Genomic DNA, 13,827 nt, shown 5'->3' on the forward strand with positions numbered 1-13,827 from the left:
CAAGGTGAGAAGCTTCCAGGGGGTCTTCTGAAGAGTAGTCATGTACTGAAGGGCGAGGGGAGGAATCAAACAGATCCCTAGAAGGAGGGCGGGTGAGCTGAAAGCGACATTAAACTTCTCCTTGATCACAGTCAGCCCTTGAACGCTCCACGACAGGAAGACGAGAGAAGATCAGGGAGAAATGAGAGAAGAAGAGGAGCCTTGATGGCTGGGGTTCGTGTCCCTTTACTTTGATAACGGACGCCTCGTATCGTGAGTGACGGAGAAGAAATTAACATGTCACTTACAATCTGTACTCCGATCCATCTTCCTTTCCAACGCGCCGCACGTGTGTGTGCAACGACGACGTCCGCTGCCGCACAACCGGCTTTCAATTGCCGAGTGCAGTCACTCGAAACGCCAACTTTATCGCTGTGGCCGCTGCTCCACGCGTCTGTGCTCAGTGGAACATCAGATGAGGATTCTCTGAATAATTTCCGGAGTGAGTGTCTGTGTGTCTGACATGCTTGAGGACTTTTGAGACGGAAAGACAGGTTTGAAGATATAAATAAACACCAAAGTCCCTTTCCAAGCTAAAAATGGGAACTTCAGCACAGGGAGGGTGGTCAAGCACATGTGGCAGTAGTGCATCATGGGAGATCCCGTCCTATTTCGACAGTGCATCCGATTAAAATCCTCCCACCTCCTGAACATCAGAGAATACATTTCTGACGAATGATCCGATGCTGCCCGTGGACAAAATCTCAATAATTTACACTGGGAATATGAAAACATTTAGACTGGCCTTAGCATATGAATAGGGCTTGCTTGTGGAATGTAATATTCATGTCAGTCTTCACGTGGACATCTCAATTAAAAAGAAATGAGCTCGGCGGTGCGGTTGATTCTCCCGATTCTCTCCGTGTAAATGTTGGGATGACTAGAGAGCAAATGAGGAGAGAAAAGATGGTAAATAAGTTTTCCTCAAATAACGACCAACAGACACGTGCTTAACATTTATAAAAACGTGCCTGACTTGGATAGACTATTTTCTTCTTTAACTTTTCTTTGTTGAGACCTTCAAAAGGAAAGCATCTGTTCAAGTGTTTAAACTACCCGATGATGTTCCTCTGATTTCTTTAATTTTGTCTGCATTTCTTATGTGAAAAGCAGGTTGGACTGTGACTAAAGTGATGGCAATCAATCTAGCTATTGGTCTCCAATATCAAAATGTTTCATTCTTCGTACTGTATCTAAGAAAGCTCTATTGAGGTAAGAAGTCTCTTTTTTCCAAGGTAAAGAAGCCTACATTGGTTTCCTATTCAAGGTCTATTAACTTTAGCAAACTGATCCTAAGCTCATTCAAACAGTGTGTGGCCTTGACCTAAAGGTAGCATGTGGAGTCAATAGCATTCATGTTCCAGCAAGGGCAGAGAAGAAGAAGACTGTTCGCCAGTCAACAAGCAAGTCACATGACATGAAAAAAATGGCTTTACAAATGTGTTAGGAGAAATTGTATGCATTTACCATGTTTGTTAGACCCTAAGGCCACAGATAATTGTATGTGAGTTATACCGAATGGTTTGCAATACTTGTATAAGCTGTTAGTGGGCAATGGAATAAAACAGTCCTTTAATGCTTGTTCAAACATGTGGTGATTGATCAATGTTGCCTTTGAGTTCCTGTCAAAACTTGTGAAAATATACTTTCAAATTATAACTTTCTTTTTAATCTTTTGAGAAGCTGTGTTTCTAATTTTGGATTGAAAAAACCTCAAGTTTGTCATCCTGTATACCTAAAACAATGAAGATCCAGTCTATCATTTTGTCAGCCGAGGATTACAGCACCGTCTTTAAAGTACCGCAGCTTCTTTAATTTGGTGACATCAATCATTCGGTAAGAGAAGGCGTCTCTCTTTGTCAAATGGTTTGTATCTCATTTTGCAGCAAGCCTCTTCGGCGTGCCAGAAAAAACCCGTCCCCATGCCGACTGTAGGCGTCTCCATCACAGTTGCTAAAAAGAGATTATGCCTCGCACAGAACTGACCGTAGCTTCTCTCAGTAAGAGACCCACCCTGGGTTTGTCGAGCAAACCCCAGACTAACTGAATGTAATTCCACGGATAATATCCCTGCTTCAGTATTCAGATGTGTTATCAGGTAAAGGGATTACAATGGGGCGAGTGATTTGTGTTAGAGGAGGAGACGTGTGTGACGCATATTAAAGATTCTGCTAATGTGCCGGGCTGGTATTTGTTATGGGTTTTGAAAAAAAAAAAAGGAGAAAACAGATGTTTGTGATCGAGCGCACCATCCCCCGGCACGTCTTCAGGCAACACAAGGGGGGAAAACGACAGCGTTCAAACCATTTGTACTTTCATTTCACACACCCACACAGCCCTCAGTAACTGGCTTCACCTCTTTAAGGAAAAACGTCACTCTAAAATGCATTTAAAGATTGAACACAAACAGCAATGCACAGCTCTTCGCTTAAGTTTCAGAGCTTGCATGTATCACTGAGTGTGTGTGTGTGTGTGTGTGTGTGTGTGTGTGTGTGTGTGTGTGTGTGTGTGTGTGTGTGTGTGTGTGTGTGTGTGTCTGTCTCACTAAGGGAAGACCACTGATATCACTGGAGTAAGTCCATGAATCATTGAACGCCTCTGCCAAGGGCTGCCAGGCACCCATGCTTGCCTCTTTTCCCCCTCATTCTCTCTCTTCTTCATCTCTACCCCTCATTACGTCTCTCCGTCCGTTTCCCTTCTCCTCCTACTCCCTTGCCTGTCTCCTCTTGACATATTTCTCCATGTCCCTCTTCAGTTCTCCCCCCTCACTTTCCTAGTTAGGTGGAAATGACCTGCTGCCAGGAGAGAGGCTGCCTTCTATGTGTGAGAGGGGGGATTCTTTTTAAACTAAATAACTAGCTAAGGTATTCTGAAGTTCAGCAGGGGAGGGAGAGGAAGAGTTTAGAAATAGACGGAAGGACTCAGTATCAATAGTACTTTTTGAAAACCACCAAAATGTGTATTACTAGTACTAACATTGTTTAATACTTTTATCACATATTCACCTTAGGTAAACCTGCATCATATCGTGTTGTTGGCATACAGGCAAACGGCTGTTTTGGTCTGTTCAATCATTCACGTCTTAAGTTTACTGTGTGTGTGTGTGTGTGTGTGTGTGTGTGTGTGTGTGTGTGTGTGTGTGTGTGTGTGTGTGTGTGTGTGTGTGTGTGTGTGTGTGTGTGTGTGTGTGTGTGTGTGTGTGTGTGTGTGTGTGTGTGTGTGTGTGTGTGTGGCGTTTCCTGCTCGACAGAGAGTGGTGGAGCCTTTTAGGTCGAAATATATTTGTGCCACATTCAAGTGGCAGGAGGATTCAACTGAAAGAGAGTTAGAGTTACAACTCTCTGTGGATCTGTCAATATGAGTGAGTAAGTTATAATTTGCTTATTTAGGACTTACACACACGCTAACCAAGTAGACAGAGGGGGAGGTGAACAAACACTCTGGTTCTTGAGTAAGAAAAAACGGGAAATACAAATTAAGCAGGATTACTGTAACAAGGTCCGTCTTAATGTGTATCACGGCCCTCATGCTAATCACTACATGCTCCGACGCGGTGAAAACACCCACCCGCCATCACCTCTGCAGGATTTAATTAACTACTCATGACTTAATGACCCTAATAACAGCCTGGGAGGCAGTTTGGGGGAGTGGAGCGTGGCGATCTGCAGACACACACATTTGAGAAGTGCTGTTTATTCTGTGTTTGACGTTTAACACAGATGCTCATTTGCGAAGGCACTCAGGCCTATTTAGCTTAATGTTTGCCCCACGGCTTTATATCTTAACTTCTTCTCCTTATATGATTGGACCTCATGCCCCCCCTCATCAGTAAACATCCTTGGGGAAATGTTTAAAAATGCAATGTACAAGAGTGTAATTTAATCACTATGTATGCTTAGGATTCAGCTTTCTCAGCAGAATCCATTTTTCTCCTCAGATTTTTTTTCAAATGTTTAAAGATTTTATTTTCTGGCTTAATTTACCATTTACAGTGATATAAGTGAGAGAAAGGAACATGGGTGAGAAGGTGTAGGGGAATGACAGGTGCTGCTCACATTATTCAAGATTTCATCTTCTTTGAATAGCCTGCTCCAAAACTTAAAAACTTCAGCTACAGCCACAAGACTGCTGTTGTTTAAAATACAACATCATTATAAAGTTATACAATGATAAAGTATTTCAAGTTCAAAAAAGGTTGTGAAGCAAAGCTACTTGACATTGAAGAACATCAGAAACATTGTTCCTTTAAAAACACTCACACTCTGCTCTGACGACAACAGAGAAGACAATTCAAAGAAAGTTCAAGGAATCACACACAAAACAAAAAAGGTTCCTCTTTTCAGCTTAAGATTTCGAACAATGGCGGTTTTCAAACAATATAGGTGTTAGATTTCAGGAAATGTAACAGTTATCACTTAGTAGTCACACAGTGTGCTTGTGGATATTAACAGGCATGAGTGCGTACAGGCTACATTTGCATGTGTGTTTCCGTGTTCACAGAGCCCGTGGTGGTACATGGCAAGCATGAGAGAGTTTGACTCGGCCCACTTAGCACAGCGGGGCGTTAGAGACACGCAGGGAGGAAACAAGTTGTTTTGAAAGAGACTATTATTCAATTTAGTCATTAACTTGACGGGAAATCACTAAAGACACATGCCATTCGATTCCCCAAATCCAGACTTTGATGTTTAATTGTGGGGCAGCACTCATGAGAGACGGCCATAGTGACAGAGAGGGGGCGATATACATAGACACTGAATGAAAGGAGGGAGGAAGGAAGAAGGAGGGTAAAGGATGCAAAAAACACATTTAAAATTTGATAAGACAAGATTGAGGGAATAATTGGAACAGGTATGGGTTAAGGCAAAATGGATGAATGATGAATAATGAAGATAGAGGGAGAGGAATGGGTGAGTAATGGGAGGAGGAAGCAGTAAGAGAGGATAGGATGAGTAAGTAAGGAAGGGATGAAGACAGCGCTGGAAGGCAGAGTATATCTGACAGACAATAAGGCGGATTAAAGATGTGACAGAGGCTCGCCTGCAGCACCCCTCTCACTGTGTGTGTGTGTGTGTGTGTGTGTGTGTGTGTGTGTGTGTGTGTGTGTGTGTGTGTGTGTGTGTGTGTGTGTGTGTGTTGTCTTAACCCCACTTCATCCATCCATCCCATCTCATCACTTATATCACTTTTTTCTTCAGACATAACATCCTTGTCTCCTCAAAAATTAAGTTCCCACAAAATGGAACTGCATGGTTGATTACATTCAGACGGGACAGTATGTTATCCCAAAATGAAATGAAGACATCAACAATGCATTTCTAAACAAAGCTACTGAAGTAAATGCTCTGATGCTAAAATACTAAAAAGCCAGATTAATGCAGAAAGAACAATTGTACAAGAAATACAAAATGTTGACAATGAGGGAAAGTAAAACGTGTAATGTTCATTAGCACACAGTCAAATACAAAATATGAAGGAACACTTTCAACTGACCCTGCACACATTACATAGCAACTTTGACAAAGATGACTAACGTTGACTTAAAGGGATAGTGGAAATTGAACCCTAAATAGTTTCGTTTTAACTTATATACAAGCATAATTACGTACCAAAACAATTACACCTGATTAAAAAAATATAATAACTACCTTACGCATGTTAGAAGCACTTTATTGCAGCTTCCCAGAACTTTTTTAGAAACGAAATGATCGATTCAGCCAAACCAGAAGTGAGGAAAACTCAGGAAGACGAAACGATAACAAACAATGGCGTCTATGCAGAATGAACGTGGAAGGGCAAATATACCAGACAAAGAAGAAGGATTGTACGAGGTATCCAGTGATGATAGCGAGTCAGAAACATCCTCTCGGCTTTCCTGCAAAAATGTAGTTTTAGGAACTGAATCTGAATCCGGTTCAGTAAGCGACGATGGTGAGAATATTGAGCCAGACGATGGACCCTAACGTCCTTATTTGTTCGAGCCCGAGGTGATGGAGTTAGTTCACGGCATGGGCAATGGCGAGGATGACCAGGACCAGGCGCCAGATGATGCACCCCTACGCACAAATAATCTTGACTGGTAGGTCCCTAAGCATAGCTCACGCTAGGCGCTATATTATATATTGCAAAAGTTGGCATGCATGTACTGTAGGCCTATGGCTATGCCCGAGGATGACTGCATGTAGGGTACATTTCATAACATACCAGGGTCAGGTTCACATAAATTATCTTGTCACATTTATTATTGTATATGTAACAGCCGTATGGGCATTAATTACATGAATACATTGAAATGAATTGTATACTAGCATGATATACAGCTAGAGCCAATCGGTCTTTTGACGTAGTAGGGTCCTAATCCTAGGCTAGCCAGGCTGCCTGTCAAGTGTAGGCTGTACTCACAGTACTGTTAGTCTATCATGTCTATATGATGACTGTAGTGTACACATTCGACACTGTACCGGATTATCGGATGACGAGGCCTCCGGTCGCCTAATCGACAGGCAATAAATGGCGTTGTACACAATGGTACAGGCTAATGATGCATTAAATCAGCCAGAAAACATAATAAAATACTCACTTCTTATGTATTCCACTTTCAATTTGAGCTAGAGACAGAGGAATCTCGAAACAATCGTCAGTAAAATGACGGAAGCACACGACTGCCGAAGTACTCGTCAGCTTCGGCTCCGTGAAGTTTGCCCGTGTTATCTGAACAAATTTCACCCACTGACGACGAATGGCAAGTTAAACCCAAAATTCGCGGATTTCCACTATCCCTTTAACAGAGAGCAGGTTTTGTTTGATTTGAGTCGAACTGGTCCTTTAATCTGACCTCCCTGTGGCCTTGGTTCCACCTGTGTGGCGGTGACTGTGTCTGCAGAGAGGCAGATTGGAGACATGTTGGCCCACAGCGTGACTTATGTAACTCACTCTAGGACACACACACACACACACACACACACACACACACACACACACACACACACACACACACACACACAGTTAAGTTATTTATCCTGTGATATATTAGGTATTATGTGATTTTCTTAAAGTAGTTACTTATTTGTGTGTGTGTGTGTGTGTGTGTGTGTGTGTGTGTGTGTGTGTGTGTGTGTGTGTGTGTGTGTGTGTGTGTGTGTGTGTGTGTGTGTGTGTGTGTGTGTGTGTGTGTGTGTGTGTGTGTGTGTGTGTGTGTGTTGTGTAGTTGCATGTAAGCAGTGAGTGCAGCAGGGGTTACAGCTGAAAGTATAAAGGAAGGATTAGAACAGTGATTCTCAAACTTTTTTCAGTAATGTACCCCCTTTGAAAAAATTCAGCCAAGTACCCCCTGATCAGCACAAAAACAATTTGTTAGGGAAGAAATGCCTATATAAATCGGTACAGCACAGCGCTGCACCATCGGTGTCTGATTTATTAAAACAACAACCTTGTAACTGAGAAACACTTAAATGCTACATTTCAAATGTTTACAATCCATCACTAAATTCATTGCAAACCAATTTTAACATCATGCAATAACACTAAGACGTCATTAGTTGCATTTAACTGATCTTTTTAATAAGTTGTACTTACAATTTAGTGAGAAACATGGGCTTGTGCTTCACTGAGGATCTTTGTCATTCTCAGTGACAGGAAGGCCACTGCAGTTATTACACTTCGCGTTTTGAAATATGCGTAACTCTGTTAATATAAAACCCACACTGCTCAAACTTCCTTACTTTTCCTAAAAAAATGTTTTCGTTCATTATCATAAAAATAAATCTCACGTACCCCCTGCAGTACTCCAACGTACCCATAGGGGCCCGCGTACCCCCATTTGAGAACCACTGGATTAGAAAATTGCCAGATATCCGATGTACACAGTGTTACATTAGACATTCTTCTGTCTACTGATACACTAGCCACACACCTCCTTGAATATAGCCTGTATGTGTGTGTGCTTTGTATTTATAACAACGTTTAAAAGCCTGTGACAGATAACGCTTGTCATATAGATTCATCTGATGATTTATTCTATATCTATAAGGGAGGAGGAGAACATGATTGAAAACAATTGTTTTCTAATTACATTTTCTGTAATGAACCCAATTTGTCAAAAATCTAAACAAAATAGGCACAAAAAAGGGTTGAAGTTGTAGCCCAGCGTAAATCACTGACTCCATGGCAACATTCTACTTCCTGTTGTAAATCCTACACATATCTCTGAGCCACAGATTTGGGAACATTCAGATTTTTGTCCTCGTTGGGTTCCAATAGTGTCAGAATGAAAACAACTCTGCGCTAAAGTAAGTAATACATTGAGTAATCGGATACTTATTAGCCATGATTACTGCATCAACAATGACAGGTGTACAGTGTCATACAACTTTGTGTAGACTTGTGCCATTAAGGAGGTTTTAAGTGTTCATAGTTTCTCAGAATTGGGGAAATAAAATGGCACAGTAAATATTATGCAGTACAAAATAAATGATACATGATATTGTATATAATGTAGGGATTCAAAACATCCGGAGCAGATCCAATGAGAACAATGCCATAAGTATTAACTTGGTTCACCATCATTATCACAAATATAAATGGTAGTATGAAACTTAAATCTGAATCCTTTTTGGATGCCCTTTCAACAAATACATTGTTTAATATTCTGTCAGCAGGAAAGTTATCCCAACCAGAGAGCTGAGCACTACAAAAACTCTTTAGCTGAAACATCTGTGAATAATTTCCATTCTTCTCAATTCTATTCCCTATCCATCCCCGAATGATTGCTGTCAGTGCTCATTTACCCGCCATGTCCATCCATCTTTACTGTACATGCATCTATCCATCCATCCATCCCCAAGGCTGTAAAATCTGCTTGTTTGCTGAAACGCTGAAACATCACACCTCAAGGCCTGCGTCAATTACACACAGACACCTGGCAGATCTGGATCTCCTGGATGTTCACTTTTAATGAAAGCCATCTTAAAAGGGGTGGATAGTGGAAGGAGATGGGAAGAAAAAAGAAAGGAGGAGAGGCTTTTGGGAGGAAAAACGATATGTACGCAGAAAAAAAGAGAAGTGCATGCACTACAGGAAAGGGGGGGGGGAAACATGAAATGAGAAACAACAACGCCAAACAAAGACATGAGACAGAGAGGGGAAAGTGGGATAGTGTCGGGCGAGCAGAGGGAAGGAATAATAAACAGGATTAGTGACAGATGAATGTTCAAATCCCCTGTTCCTGCTCTCCTCTGCTTTTCTGACACTCACTCCCTGCCTCTCCATCGTTCCCTCTCACAAGCTGCTTTTGCTCTCAAGTCTCTAGTCCAAAACTGATTCCAGGCCATCGAGAAAAGAAGGTTTCATGTCAGCTCAGAAGATACACGGAGAGTGTTATCAAACTATTTGTTGACTGGTAGACAGAGCTGTCCTTCAGTAAAGGTACAGCCCCTTCCGATAAACTGAAGTCACAGTGGAGATTAGATCTTTTTTGCACTGTTTTCAAACACATTGAAGTGTATTTCTGTGTTTAATCATTGGAAACTTAACTAGAACTTCAAATAAATGTTCTGCGGGTTTACAAAGTATAAGCTCAATTTGCCATGATGCATCCGTCTGGGAGATCATGTTATATCTAACCCTAACCCTGACCGAACACCCTTTCAAAAGGGCCTATTTGGGCAGCAGGGCGCTACATTTGGTTGGTGTTCCAGCTGGGTCCAACCTTCTTTTATATCTTAAGCGGCCTGTAGGATGAGTATCTAATTTATATTTTACCTGTCAGTAAAAGGAGATAAAAAGAAGTTTGATTCTCATAATCCTCTACTTGGCGTCACCTGGTCATTTAAATTAATGTAGCCCTTATTTCTTTAGGTTATTTCACACAATGTACGGGTTCACATTCTCTTCAATGTGTCGGTACACACAGGGACTCCAGTGGGCCTGCTGCATTAAATACAATCCTTATGTGGAAGAAGTCATGCCTTTATAATTCCACAGATGAATTACCTCTGAATGCGTTTTCATCAAGAATGAAGGCCATCCTGAATGTATCAATTCATAAACGTTAAAATAAGCTGAAAGCCTGTGGTACAATCCAACGCTCATCCTTAAACGTATGACCTGTGGTTATATATAATGCAATGCTAAACGTTTCATTTTAATGTACAACACAGAGAAATGCAATGCTTGCTCAGACCTCTTCAGTAGAACCATTGTTAGGCTTCGAGACGAATTGATTTGCACACTCTGATGAGGCGAACACGGTGAAATATGTCAGTTTGACTCATAAATCTTCGCTGCTTCTCCTCACAGTCTCCAGCTACTCTCATGCATCTTGTAAGTGGATGAATGTCTGCCGTGGCATTGTTTCCACTTCACAATACAAAACAGCCATACACAAAAACTGCATGAATCACTGTAAACAATACCAGCGACATGACAGACGCCACATTGAGATGTTCTCAACACACGTGACTCGCGGTCGTTTCTCTTTGACGACAAGACTGACTTTCAAGAAACAAGACGGTAACAAGCACAGGCCGTAGGAAAAAAACACTTTGCGACGCTCCCCAGAGCCGGCAGTTCTAGACAATCCTCCGCCCTCCACACACCCCACTCAACAACACCCTCAATCTGCTGGGCTCGGTGGCAGAAGGGAACTGGGATGTGACAAATCAGCCGGGACTCTGGCAGTCAACTTCATGCCCGGCGATAATGAGCTCCCGCCGGAGACAACTCTCACTGGGATGTAATGGCGACGTGTAAAAGCGGGTAACGATGCGCTAATCGGCCGAAGTTGAGTGTTTAAAGTATGTATTTAAAAAAAAAACTGTTATCTTCTCAGGGAGGAGATGCATGAAACTGTGAAGGAAGGAGGGGGAGGGAGTGATCTGAAGACAGATGGGTGGACAAACACAACCAGGAAGAGGGGATTTTGGAGGTGCGTGTGGAGAGTGTGCTGGATGCGCAGGGGAGAGGACGGGGGGGGGGTCAGAGCACATGGTTTCAGCCCTGATTAAGCCCCCCTCGGTACAGCAGGTGGAGGCTGCAGTGTGTGTGCTTCTAGAGCAGGTGGGTGAGTTGTGTCATTTGGAGATGCACTGGGACATTTACACTTACAACTGAGTATTTGTACTGCATACCTGCTGCTTCTACTTTCTAACAATTAAAAAGGTACCCGACAGGACTCACAGATACAAAATTGGTCAATATACAATTTAAGCTGACTTAAACTTTGGACTAAGTTTTCTGAAGGATTCTATCCCTTATTTTTCCATGCGGAATGATAGAAGTGTTTTCTGATTTGAAGGCTCACGAACAGGGGGAACGTTTTTTTGTACGTCCATTACAAATCACTATTTTTTTATGTGCTGTGGTTCAAGTGGTTAGGTTTAGGCAGGTTTGCGAAAAGTTAATGGTTAGGGTTAGGAGTGTTTCACATCTGTTGCACCTGTTAGCAAACCCAACAGCGATAGCAGAGGTTCCTTTAGTACACTTGAAACACTTGATAAGCTTCATATTATATTTAATAAAAATAAAAATGTTTACTTATTTGCTTTTTTACAAAATGAACAATAATTTTGCAGTGACGCATATAAAAACACATTTGAGATAACTGCCACAGGATGGTGATTTTACACCTAGTTACCTTGCAAAACTTGTCTTTGTGCTTTTATCGTTGCTAGGCAACACCAAATCACCTGTCCGCTAAATGAATATGATGGGACAATAGATACTGGGTGCTTTTCTGCTCTGAGTTGGAGTTTGTGCAACATTTATTTATCTAGCTTGAGCTCCTGGATGACAGCAATAAAACTTTACCAAGCTTAATGATTTTTTCCTCAGTGTTGGGTTCCCCTTATTTTATTTTTCCTGTATGACAAATCGAACCGTCTGTCGCCAACATTTGAATTTGCACATGGATTACAATTAGACTAAGAGCCTTACAATACTGTGTGAGAAAACAAAGAGGAAAATGCTTTAAGAAAGATGCTAATGTAATTCTTCACATTAATATCTCATGTGAGTTGTCCTGCAGGTTCTGCCATCTTTTAACTTCCAATCAAACATTGGTTTGAGTTTTGTGTGGGAGCGGGGAGAGGAGCTCCACTTTACTGCAAACACCTGTCAAATTGTGTTTTGTGCCAAGCACTATAGCCGTTTATTGATTTTTGTAACAATAACATCAGTGATAATGACTTTTTCTACTTTACTGAAAAAACCTTTATGTTTTTTCTCATTTTAATCCAATACGTTCCCCTCGAATGTCATTAAGGTTGGGCACACTACAGATTTCCACGTATTGCAAAGACTCAGCATCACTGCAACTGTTCAACTTTCAGACTGCATTAAAAAAAAACATCAAAATGTCATGGGATGGAGGGATAAGAAATCCTTCCCTATCTTATCTTGTCTTGTCTTGTCTGGACTGCAGCATGTGACATTTTACACAACTGCCCCCCCCCTTCTCCTTTACCACCTTTTCTTACTGTTCGTGCAGGCACAATGAAGAGCCGTTTAACTTGCATTTAGAAGCGCTGGGGGAAGCACATTTGTCCCCTCCTGTTCTAAATAATGACCAATTACCAGGGAGTGTGAGGTGGGCTTCAACGCTGCAAAGGAGACGTTTCAGACAGTGGAGAAGCTGTCACGGGTGGGCGGCTGGGGGTGGACCGGGTGGTTTAGGCCTCTAATTGGAGGCAGATTTCACAATGATATTTCTGATGATTCTGCGGCATGAGGGATAGAAAAAAGAGAGAAAACAGAAGTGGAAAACATGGAAAGGGGGAGGGGGAGCAAGAAAAGAGCCGATAAAGAGAGACAGGCCGACAGTGTGAGATGGGGAAAGTGGAATGAGAGATGATAAAGAGACTGAGAGAGGGATGATGACATGAAGAGCGATGGGAGGAGAGCAAGAGAGAGAGAGAACAGGCCCGCTGCTGTTTGTCTTGCAGGGATAATATTCCACCAAAGTCTAATTCTGTCCATAAAAGCTGTTGGACTTCTTTTTTTTTCTCCCTGCATCAAGTCCCCCCCACACCCCCACCTCTTTTTTCTTTCAGAGTGATAGTTGCCTTGGCAACCATAGCAAATCTTCCTTTTCTCAAACAGATGTCCCATTTAGTTGGAAATTAGAATGTGTAAAAAAAGCCCACGAGACGCAAATTATTTCAAAGTTCTCCGGTGGAGAGAGGGAAACAAGGGGCGGGGGAGAGGAGAAGAAAGGCACAGTAAGACAATAGAAGAAAAAAGGGAGGGAGGGAGGGAGGAAGCGCCATCATCACCTCCTTCTGTCCTCGTTCCAGTCCTCCGGTCTTATGCGCTTCAGCGTGTGAATCATGGAGATTAGCCAGATCACCCAGAGCTGGAGGCTTGTTCCGGGGCAGCGGAGAAGGGGTAGGGGTGGGCATCAGGGTGGCTCCCTCTCCTGATCATGGGATGGGGGGGGCAAGTGGCAGGAACTGTGAGCCTGGTGCCAGGGTGGCAGAAGGGAAACGCTGTGGAGCACAGAGCTGCCCTCAGGGCAGGATGGAGCCTGTCCTGTGGTCCCTCCACACTGCAAAACATATGCTGTCCCGCAGCACAACCTCATTTAAATTGAGAGCTGAGCCTGTTATCAATTTGAAATCAATAATAATTATATTAAAACAACTAATTTTCTTGCTCTGAAACAAACTTGAATTCTTGCTCTTCTTTCAAATGCTAATCAGTTCTTGGAAAAATATCCATTTAACCAAATCATTTGATCAGATATAAAAGAAAAATCAACCCAGAAACACTTGAAGCCCTTCATGAAGAAGAAAC

At 42.2% G+C, this 13,827-nt stretch overlaps 1 protein-coding gene across 4 annotated transcripts in view; it reads right to left on the minus strand.

Moving 5' to 3' along the window:
* mpped1 (metallophosphoesterase domain containing 1) overlaps window positions 1-13,827 on the minus strand; it is a 55,408-nt gene that overhangs the window by 11,196 nt on the left and 30,385 nt on the right. The gene's annotated exons all lie outside the window — the stretch shown is intronic.

Source organism: Pseudochaenichthys georgianus, chromosome 23 (genome assembly GCF_902827115.2).
Source record: "Pseudochaenichthys georgianus chromosome 23, fPseGeo1.2, whole genome shotgun sequence".
In the NCBI taxonomy this organism is placed as follows: Eukaryota; Metazoa; Chordata; class Actinopteri; order Perciformes; family Channichthyidae; genus Pseudochaenichthys; species Pseudochaenichthys georgianus.